The sequence below is a fragment of the Fukomys damarensis genome, unplaced genomic scaffold (genome assembly GCF_012274545.1).
Source record: "Fukomys damarensis isolate Sample0158 unplaced genomic scaffold, DMR_v1.0_HiC HiC_scaffold_12, whole genome shotgun sequence".
In the NCBI taxonomy this organism is placed as follows: domain Eukaryota; kingdom Metazoa; phylum Chordata; class Mammalia; order Rodentia; family Bathyergidae; genus Fukomys; species Fukomys damarensis.
In genome coordinates, this window is record NW_022900924.1 from 50467595 (window position 1) to 50478772 (window position 11178).

General features: G+C 43.4%; 1 long non-coding RNA gene across 2 annotated transcripts; it reads right to left on the reverse strand.

Moving 5' to 3' along the window:
• Positions 1 to 4857: 4857 nt before the first annotated feature.
• LOC104862290 lies at positions 4858 to 10346 on the reverse strand. 2 transcript variants are annotated; one of them, XR_780257.1, is made up of 3 exons: positions 10268 to 10346; positions 9225 to 9319; positions 4858 to 5206 (listed from the first exon to the last, which is right to left on the reverse strand). It is a non-coding gene; the product is annotated as an uncharacterized LOC104862290 (long non-coding RNA). The 2 variants fall into 2 exon arrangements; XR_780256.1 differs by having other exon boundaries at positions 10263 to 10340.
• Positions 10347 to 11178: the final 832 nt, after the last annotated feature.

The following is an 11178-nucleotide window of genomic DNA, read 5'->3' on the forward strand; positions in this document are numbered from 1 at the left end:
GTTTAATGATTTGCCCATCAGCATTCGCCAGGCTGAATCATTATCTATTTCTTCATGTCCACTTTCTATTCCACCAGTGCTGCTGGAGGGCTAAACTGGCCCTAGAAGCCACACCGGGAAATCAACTCCTTTTATCACAGTCAGAGCTTTTCACGGTAACTAAGAAAGAGAAATTTCGTGGCTCTCTTTGGACAATACTTCCGAGACTTGAACACTTTTTTCTAAGACTAAATAATTTGCAGGTAGGTGGGCATGTGGATGCCATAACTTTAGTAAGGCAGCTTGTACTTGTTGAAAGTTTGAATCTTATTATACACATGCATGCACACCAACAAACCCCCAGCTTCGTCAGCCTAACATTCTAGCACAGCATTGATAAATATTTGTGTTTAATGGCACTTAAGGGGAGCATTTTGATTTCTAAATATTGTCTGGTGAGTAATGATTTTTACCAAGAGCACAGCAAGAATTTTGCAATCTTGACTATTCCTAGGCTTTTGATGACATACATTTACTCTCTGCTGCAGAAAGGAGTGGAGAGAAATTCTTGAAAGAGTTAGTCACCAGGGAATAATTCCCTCAGGAAAAAGGCAAAAGAATGGGAGTGCTTAATGAATTCCCAAACTGTGCAGTTCTGCATTTTACCCTCTGTTCTTTTTGCCATCTACGTAGCATCTGAGCCTTCTGAAGAGCTGTCTCTGCATGGGGGCCACGCAAGAGGCTTGGTCTTTGTTCCTCATCGCAAAGTTGAGACAAGCACATTTTTGCAGCCCAACAGACCTAGAAATAGACCACGACAGGCACATGAACTTGAACAAGTCTCCAGCTGTAAACAAGGGAGCAGATGTGTGAAGTAAGAATGTGAAATATCTTGCAGAGGGGTAGAGTCATTGACCTTTCTTGGCTGTGACACTGGGTGAAAGAGTTCTCATCCCAGAGCCTAAATCATTCACTCACTCATTCATTCATTCATTGTGGAACTGGGATCGAAGCCAGAGCCTTTTCATGGAGCTACATCCTTACCCTTTTTTATTTTATTTTTTGAGACAGGATCTCTTGCTTAGTCTCTAATTTACCATGTTGGGCTTGAATTCATGAACCTCCTTCCTTAGCTCCCAGAGTGCTGGGATTGCAAGTGTGTGCCATGCCCAACTGAACCTCAGTTTTCATAGGTTGAAATACAGACTGTGGTATCTTCTTGTATGCTGGGCTGCAGCAAGGAACACCCAAAACAACATGTGTCATGAAGCATAGAGTATTCACAGAGCAAGCATCAGCCAAGGTGGGCTCTTCTCCAGATGTCAGTTTGGGAGTCAAACGGGCCAGCCCCAAGTCATAGCGTCACAGAGGAATTTGCACAGCACACAGGGTGGGTCAGTGCTGAGAAGCTGCAGTTTCCTTTCTTCTGCTTGTGGGTTTCGGATATTTAGTAGATACTGAGCCTTCTGTGAACCTTCCCTTGTCTTTGGCTTTCAGCACCTTTGCCTCCCAAACACTTTATTTGTGCTTGAGCACCAGCTACACTGTTTCAGTTATGTTCCTAGGTGCATACTCTTACATTCCTAACCAGGATAATCTTACTTGTTTGTTTTGTTTTGTTTCTGTTTTTTAATTTTTTTTATTAGCACATGTTTGGAATACATAAGGATTATGATCCCCCTTGGGGGAGTCGGTTCGTGTACATAACATATCATAATTCTTTCTCATCTCTTTCCCCTCTCCTCTCTTCCCCTTCCCCACATCTCTTGATTCCCTTCTCTTTTGCAAAAGATCTACTCCCCTACTTCCTGTTGTCTATCTTTTATTTTGTTCTTTATTTCTATTTTGGGCTTCTTAGATAGGAGGAATCACAAAATATTTAAAATTGTGTATCTGATTTATTTCACTTAATATTATGGATTCAAGGTTCATTTATTTTCCTACAAATAACTCAAATTTATCCTTCTTTATAGCAGAGCAGTACTCAATTATGTATAAATACCACATTTTATTTATCCATTCATTTTTTGCTGGACAGATACAAATCATTTAAGGAGGAACTTCCCAGAGTTAGCTATTATGAATTGTGTTGCTATAGACATGTCACCCCCACCTCTTCCAGTTCATGAAATGATCCCCCCACACACTAAATGTTAACTATGCATTGACGGATGGATGGTTTTGGCCAGTTTGTGAATCATAGTCTTGATTTAGAACATGACGTATTCATCATTCCCCTCTGTCCAACAGTCATTTCTTGGGTCCCCGTTGTGTACCAGGACCGGCTCTAACCCCTAGGAAAAGAATAGCGAGGAGATTAAACCCAGAGCCTCTCCTCAGAGAGCGTGCATTTTAGTATAGCAAACCACTCAGGAAGAAAACAGGTAATGTTAAAGAGAGTGATGAACATAACTTGGGGTGATTCACCCGAGGGAGTTGTTGGGGGGCCAGGAACAGACTCCCCAGAGGAAGGGGGGTCAGCTAAGCTGAGCGGGTGGTGACCAGCAGGTCAGTCAGAATGGAGGAGCGGGTGTGAATGTGGCAAAAGTACAGTGGGGAGTGTGGCTGGGGACCCCCTGCCATGTACTTTAGGGGAAGACGTGACCAGTTCATACCGGTTCCTACTGTATTGTCCCTGGGCGGGGGGGGCTCGGTGGTAAGGGTTTCGAGTTCCAGCGGGAGGCAGTGCTGTTTCGATGGCCTCTTGTTCTACACTGAAAAGCAACAACCCGAAGTCTTCCCTTCGAAAAAGGATTCTATGAATGGCTCACCCCGCTGGATTCGTTTCCCTCTATGGCACTTCTATACTTTAGAATTTGCAAAGTTTCCAGAAAGAATGGTGAAAAGGATGCCGAATAGGTAGTTATCTTCTAATACATGCATTTATTTATTTTTATAGTGTACTCACCTTTTTAAATGATTTATGGTTACCTGTGCTGAATATGACCGGTGCCATTTAAAAAAAAATCAAACAATTCAAACAAAAATCAAGACAAGCCGCATCATTCCAAGGCTTTGACTGGTGGGATGGGGAGGAGAAGTAATCAGAGGCAAGGGCTTCACAGAGCTGCCAGGCAGCCAGGGCAGGGGACTCCACTCCCACGTGGTCCTCACTGGCTTGAGTCTCCCAAAGGCCCTGGCCAGAGGCCTTCGGCAGCTCACTTGCCCTCTGAGCTCTAACTTCCTGTGAGCTGTGAGGGACTTACTAGGTGAGGCTAATCTAATTCTCTGGGCTCGCCCGGTTTTAGCGTTTTGTGATTCCATGTGGGGCTAGGGACACAGACAGCCCAGGTGAGAGAAGATGCCTAGAAAGACTTAGCCTTGGGCAGGAGACAACAGGGCATCCCAAGGGGCGGGTCTGCTGCTCAGACTCAGTATGGCACCAGGAGCCTACCAGCTGATGGGTGAACCATGGGATTTCGTCCTTCATCAAGTTAATTTTCTCTTTCCTCAGTTTCCCTGCTTATGCTATGGTAGTTTCCATGTACAGGAGCTTGTCTTAGCCCATTCAGGCTGCTGTAACAAAATATTACACTGGGTGGCTTATAAACAATAGAAGTTTATTTCTCATGGTTCTAGTGGCTGGAAAGTCTCGAATCAGATTCAGCATTTGATGAGAGCCTGCTTCCTGGTTTGAAGATGGCCCCTTTACTGTGTCCTCACTCTCATGGGTCCTTTTTATAAGGGCACTAAGCCCATGCATGCAGATGTTATATGTAAACAGCACAGCAGTACAAATAGTATTTGGTGTATAATATATGTATGTATATGTATTCATTGGCATATATATCCACTTGTATTCAACATATCAAGATTCTGAGTTGTCTTCCTCCCTGGAGTCATCCCTCCCTGTTCAGAAAACCATAATTGTCCTTTTCCCAGAGATTCTGTCCCTTGGGACCCTAGAGTGGAGCAGTGGAAGGAAAAATTGCCTTAATCTGGCTCCCAAAGCATTTGAGTAGATCAGGGCTCAGAGCATGGTCAGGTGCTTGGTGTGTGAGCAGTGAATTTCAGTGAACAGTAATGGCCCACTTCTGTCAACAGAAGTAACCAGGCAGGGACGAGGGTCGAAGCTGCCAGCCCAGGTGTTGGACTCGGCAGCTAACTGGGAGAGAAAGTTTCCATCTCAAAGAGGAGAGAGCTGGGTGGAAATACTTAGTCCCCATGTTTTCTGTTTTGGAGAAGTGTAATTACGGTGTTGACCTTATTCCCTCTGACCACTCAGGTTTGTTGACTTGGCAATTATTTCTTCCTTCCCTTTCTTTGTTTGCTCAACCTTAATGGGGTGATTAGATCTACAGACTGTCATCAACTACAGTGGGTTCCTGGGAACTTGGCCTCCCAGGGGCCAGGGAGGTGGGTGCCCAGGGAAACCCAATTCTGCAGGGGGGGCAGTGAGAGGATGTGGGGTTTTAGGGCTTTCTGCCTCAGATGCTCCTTCCTGAGTGGAAGGGCGCATTTGTTAATGTGTCTGTTTCTGAGATGTCTCTGGAGAACCTATTGAGTCAGAGAGCTGGGGCTGCCCCTCTCAGCCATGTGATTAGGCCACTCTGCCTCTCCAAGCCTCAGTTGCCTCATCTGTAGATTAGGAAGAGAGATGCCTCTTGTTCCTCAGGGCTACTAGGAAGATCACAGTCTGATTTATGTCTTTAGTCCTGCGACACACATCACAACTGCTATCTTAGGCATCAAACTGGGTCTTTCTTAAGAACACAACAGTGAGAATAACAAAAGATCCCAGCCTTGAGGGAGCTCATAATCTATAATTAAATTACATTGTAGGTCAGATGTTGAGGAGCGCTGTGAAAGAAAATATATAGCAGGACGGGGATTGGAAATTCCAGGTGGGAAGTGAAGTTAAATCGCACTTGGGGCCTCAAGGAAAGAGAACATTTGAACAAAGCCCTGAAGGAGGTGAGGGTAGCTATCACATCAAACACAAAGTAAGAGAATATGGTGTGAAGATACTTAGTGACAAAGGATGGTCTACATATATTGTTTTTGTTGTAACTCTTACTTCCAGCTTGCTGGACACTGGACACGGAGCTCTTCTCCACGTACATCACTGTCTGCTGCCCTGCACAATTACTCTGCAGGTTCCTATCAAGTCTGAGTGCCTTGCAGGTCACCAATGCCATGGAGAAAGGCACAAGGGGATGTCCCCGGCACTTCCGTCTCTATGGTGTTTCTCTTGTGTTAATCATTTCTGGGGTCATGTCTGAAAGACCTGTAAGCAATTAAATTAAAAAGTGACAAAGGTCAAATTAGCTCTGTATTCTGTGAACCGCAAATTTTTAAAAAAAGAAGAAGTAGCTACGTGTTTTTTCTCTTTCTCACTTTTCACTTCACCGTGCTGGAAAGGCGGAATCTGCCTGCCTAGTATGAAATGTACTCTTCAACTGACATTTGGAAATGGCTCTGAGAGAGCTTCAGACATAAGCTTCTCTGGAGGTGCAAGAAGTTTCAATTATTCTACCTAGGAAAATAATTTTTTGGAGATGCTTTTTGGCATCGGGAGGCTTCAACTGAGGCAGGTGGGAGAGTTAATGAGCAGAATTGATTATGACAGGTAGCAAAATTGATTGTCAGTCAAGAAATGGCAGGAACATCAGCAGGGATATCTGCATGGGGAGATGGGGAGCTGAGCTGATAGAGATGAGTTATGGTAGGGAAAATGCTGCAGCTAGAGACACAGACCGGCGCCAACCCAACCTGGGTGATGGGGCTCAGAGGCATATTTTCATTTAGGACTTATGACATCAGGAAGATTTATGATTTTTTTACTTCTAGGCTACTTCTTATTTCTCAGCTGCAGATGAACTTAGGACTGGTAAAGAGTGCCTGCCAGACATTGCTGAGCTCCCATCCTCTGCTTTGCCCAGGATAGGCTTGCCAGTCCCTGTATCAGCCAGCCTTCCTGTCACTGGGACAAAATACCTGACACTTGAAACCTAAAGGTGGAAAGGGTTCTTTGGATTATAGTTTCAGAGGCTTCAGTCCACGTTTGGCTGGCTCCATAGTAGAAGGACATGTGGTGGAATGTTGCTCAACCCATGGCAGCCAAGAATCAGAAGAGAGAGAAAGGAGGGTGGGCAGGGACAAGAATACATCTTTTGAGGTCACTGCCTCACTAACTGAACCTCCTCCAACCAGGCCCTACCATCATTTAGCTATGCCCTTACCAGTGGATTCATTCAGTGATGTGTATAGTGCTCTTATGATAAACCATAACTCCGAAGCCCCACCTCCTAACACATGAGACTTTGGGGAGACGTTTTTAACCTAAACTATAACAGTCTCAGTTCCTCTTCTAGTTTCAGTGTGGTTGATAACAAAGATAACTAGTTATATGCACTAGTTGCTAAGCTTGAAAAAAATCTTTTATCCAACAGCCACATTATACAAAGGGGGACCCTTAATGGTGTACAAGGGAAAGTAACTTTGTTCAGCTTCTTACAAGGATTTGGTAGAAAAGTCAGGACTAGAGCCCAGGCTTTAAATTAAGATCTTTTTTTTTTCTGTCGTTTCCCAAGAAGCCTCCTCGGTGTTCAGCCCTTGTGATAGATCAATGTACAGTTCACCAATATTTTACCTTGTGAATGTTGATGGGGGAAGGTAAAGGAGGCACCAGATAAAGTAGAAGTTGGAAGACTTGGTTTCACATCCCAACTGGGGACATCTTGACTGGGACTTTGACTGTGGTATGGACCACGGACGCTTGGCAAAGAGCTTCATGGATGTCTGTGGCTATCTAAGCCAGCTGCTCTTCTTTTATTGTCCCTGCATTTATGTCTGAGAAGCCCTTAATGCTCTAATGGGTTAGGGAGTCATTTTCATGAAGGGCAATTTCAATTATTGAGAAGGTCATTCTTGTGCCAATTCAAATTCACAAATTCCTCCTGTATAAATTCTCACAATATAACTTCTCCAGATTTAATTTTTCTTTGCTATCCATTCTGTTCAGTCTCGCCGGTGGAGGAGAGTTATATAAGATAAAATATTTGAAAAGAAAGAAAGAAACAGTAGTGGTGATACAGTAAAAAAGCACTTGGGATGCCCCTGCTAATTACTGTGACTCTAAAAAATCCTTTGGAGTTTTAACTTTTGGCTTTGTACGTGAAAATACCTGCCACTTTTTTCCTGGTAGGATCCAACAGAGAAGATAAGAAAAAGGAAAGAAGTCATTTAGTCAGAAAACCTGGCATCAGGTCCCTACCATTTCATCACTGTATATTTATGCAGAAATCCTTCAACCTCTCCATGATTCAGTTTCACAATTTGTAAGGTAGGAATGGTCATATGTGGTTTTTCTTTCCCCCTGTATAAGGTTGTAAAAATTGGTTGCAACAGTCGGTCTGTGGGTGACTTGCACACATCCCTCTGGGGGCATGGCTGCTCAGGGCTGAGTAGTCATTTGTCTTTCAGCAGAACAAAAGGTAGTGCTTCATTCTGGCCACATTCACGATGAACTCAAAAGGCGAAGCTCAGTCAGGTCGCTCTTCTGTCTGGTCTTCTGGTCTCATTTCATGAGATAGTCAAGATTAAGATCCTTCATCCAGTACTAGGTTGAGATTCAGACTCAAGTTCTCCTGCACTGATTAGATTAGAAACATCTGAGATGGGGTGACTTGTAATCATCCAGTCTACCTCTTTGTGTGGCTGTGGAATCAGAAGCTTAAAGAAATTCTTGAGGTAGAATAAGGAATAGTCAATGCCACATCTAGGCTTAGAGCATGAGGTCTTTACCATAGCCCTCTTAGTTCACATCTGAACAACTTTGAGGACCTACAGTTAGTTGGGCACTGGGCTGGACTTCATTAAAAGTTTTAAACATAAAATAGACCTATTCCTACCTGCAAAAGCTTAGAGTAACTGAGATTATCAGCCTGTGAATAAATACAAAGGAACATAAAAATGTACACAGAATGTTTAAATTTAAAAAATTACAATAAAAAGACAGTGCTATTAATCTTTCTCAAATTTCTCCCCCTGACTTGAACATACTTATTCCATCATTCTTGCCACTGGAAGTCCTCTTTTGTGTCTTTAAGAGGTGTAATAAAAAATACTGTGAGTGCTGCTATAGGCTGCCATCCCCTAGAAAGGCAGGCTTGCAAAATTATTAAGCTGGTAATAATCACCTCCTTATTAGGTGATTATTAACATAATGATCATCCACCTTATTCTTCAGTTCTGGCACCAAGCAGCTTCTCACTCTTCTCCAAAATCAAAGTGACCACAAAAGGTAAATGTTTAGAATTGGTTCAGGACACTGAGGCAGCCAGGATAGCTAAAAGCCAAAGATAGCCAGGAAGTAAAGACACTCACAAAGAGGACTTCCAGGACCTCTGTGCTTCAGGAAGTGGCAAGAGTGGTGTGCTAAGGGTATTTGAAGCACGGGGCAGGATTTTGAGGGGGATGAATGGTAGTATTTCTTTTGCTGTTATAACTTCTTTAAAAAATTAAACATTTACCATAGTTCTTGATCATATATGGTAAATCTTGTCCAAACAAAGGCTCTATCCCACTCTCTTTGATATCACAGTCTCTGTCTCTGCCAGTGTGTGTGTGTGTGTGTGCACGCATGTGTGTGTGCATGCTGTCTGGTCCAAATTACCAACCTTTTGAGCTTATTTCAACAGTTCTAAAATGGTGTCATTGGTACATTACTCATTATCAAACATTTATTCTCTACCAAGTTATTCTTATCCAGGGCTGCATGTGGTCAGTGGAGCTTTAACAAAGCACACACATTTCGGCGCCATCCCTGATGGACAGACTGAGGGACTAGATCTAGGCTAGGGCTATAGGATCTACACGGTGAACAAGAGATGCTATGCCAGATAAAAGGGTGCAATGATGTCTAAAGCCAGTGCACTTGCTCTCAGGAACTCCCAGTCTAGTGGGAGGTGGGGGATCAAAAAGGCATGTGGACCAGCTATGATACTGCAGTCTAGTACATGCTATGCTAGGAGCAAGTACTAGGACCAGGAAATATAGCACAGGGTACCTAAGTCATCTCAAGGGAATTGGGTCAGGCTTCCTAGAGAGGCCAGAGCTGAGCTGCATGTTATAAAGGATCCATGATGCGTGTTAGCTATTTGGATGACCAAGGTGGTGTAAGGAGTTTAGTATAGGAATGAGAAGTAAAGGAGGGAAAGAACTCACTTAATGTATTCAAGGAATTGCAAAAGTGGGTGGAAAAGGCAGAGAAGTAAGGAAGAAGGTCCTGAGAGGGGCTTTACCTTCCTGGAGCCAGGGATTTACTTCAGCAGAAGAATGACATTGTTCAACTTGATCTTCCGCGGGTAACTTTGGCAGCTGTGTGAGACAGATTGAGCTGTGGGGAATACAAAGGGCAACAGGAGGCTGAAGCAGCAATGCGCTCTGCTTGGCATCCTGTACCAGGCTGCAGAGAGGTCATGTGAGATGATGAGAAATCACTGGATAAACAGCGTTTCTCTGCAGAAAAGCGACAGAAGCAATTAGTTTTATTGCATTCCGGGACCTTTAGAGTACAGTCACTGTTAAAGAAGAAAGTGACTGAAAATGTGGTTGTAGGGTGGGTAGAGGGAAGGAAAAAGAGAGGGAGGAAGAGGGTAGAGAGGTACTTGGTGTCAAGCAGGGTATAAAAATATCCTTTTTTGCATCACACTGGCTCTTAATTGGCACCAACTACTGAGGGAATGATTGATCTCAGCGAGAGTCCAGCAAAACAGATCATTTCTTACAAGCATCTGAAATTCATGAACTCTGTGGGGTCCCACAAAGGGGTGCGTTGCTGTTGCAGAAGTCTGAGGCTTCCTTGAAGGAGTAAATTTCCAGGGGTGGCTGATTCTGTGTGTTTTTCTTTTCAAGATGCAGACTGTATTTATGTAGTAGTTAATGCCTGTGGTCTCGCTGAGCAAATGAAAAGAGGGTAGAACAAGAGCTGGGCCACTAAACCATGCGTTATAAATTAGCTCTTAATGCAATGGGCTCCTTAAAGAGTTGTTAGATCAAAGGCTGTGTACCAGAAATCTAATTTCAGGTCAAATCTAATTTTGACCTTGCACACTTAGGGTTTGGGGCAAAGTTACACTGCAAAGTAGGCTTCTCTTTATGACAGGGACTACACAGGCTGTGCTCTGATCTCCTGGGCACCTGCATGGGGGAGCAGTCTACATTTATTGACTGCCTATTATATACCAGTTATTTTAAAAGTTTCCCCTAGAAATCCTATCAGGATAAATAGTGTCACTCCTCTTTTTCAGATGTAAATACTCAAACTAAAGGGGTTATACCGTACATCCCAGTTTTCACAGCTAGAAAATGCTTTGGAGATTCCTAGGCACTAGAATCAGATCTGTTGACTTAAAGCATGGTTTAGGCCACTCATAGAATAGCTTTGTCTGACACCTGAGGTGGTCAGAGCATTTCATTGGCTGGAACTGTGTAAACATTGTTTGTCACAATGTGTCCATTATAGAGGCCCACAGAATATAAGTTTCCAACTCTCAGTTCTGTGAGCACAGTTGCCCTGTGTCTGGAAGCCGGAGCATTCCCCTCATTGACATAGGTCAAGATCTGTGGGATGTGTGGCTGTGGTGTTCTTCTCTGAAACTCGGCATATCGGGAAGCTGCAAATGGACATTCAGGCCTTTGGCATCCGTGTCACATTATATAGAGCATCGGGGATGCTCTTGGGTGCTGACTTCACCCCAGATTTCCCCTTATTTTGTTAATTTTTCCTTTCTTCCCATATTCCTGATTTATTCACTCTAACAACAACAACAACAACAACAACAACAACAACAACAACAACACTCCTCTCCTTAATTCTACCACAGTGAATTCTCTGCTTTGTTTTCATCTTGGTTAAATTTGATCTTGAATACTTTCTCTGTGTCTCTGTTCTCCCTCCCTCCCTCCCTTGTAGGAGACTGTGTGTACTTGTGTGTGCGTGCGTGAGTTTCCCTACTACTTCCATGTAGACCCGGGTGGAGGGCTGCAAACCCCCCTCTGAGACTAGTTAGAGATAATATGGCCAATATTTGCATTTTTTGGAAAGTGATGTCATGCAATAATACATTTGCATCTCTGTTCTCTATGATGTGAAGTTGAATTTTCATGTTTTTCCCCTTTGTTCATTATCTGGTGTCATGAAAATCTAAACTTTTTTTTTTTTTTTAGACAGGGTCTCAGTACCTGGAATTCACT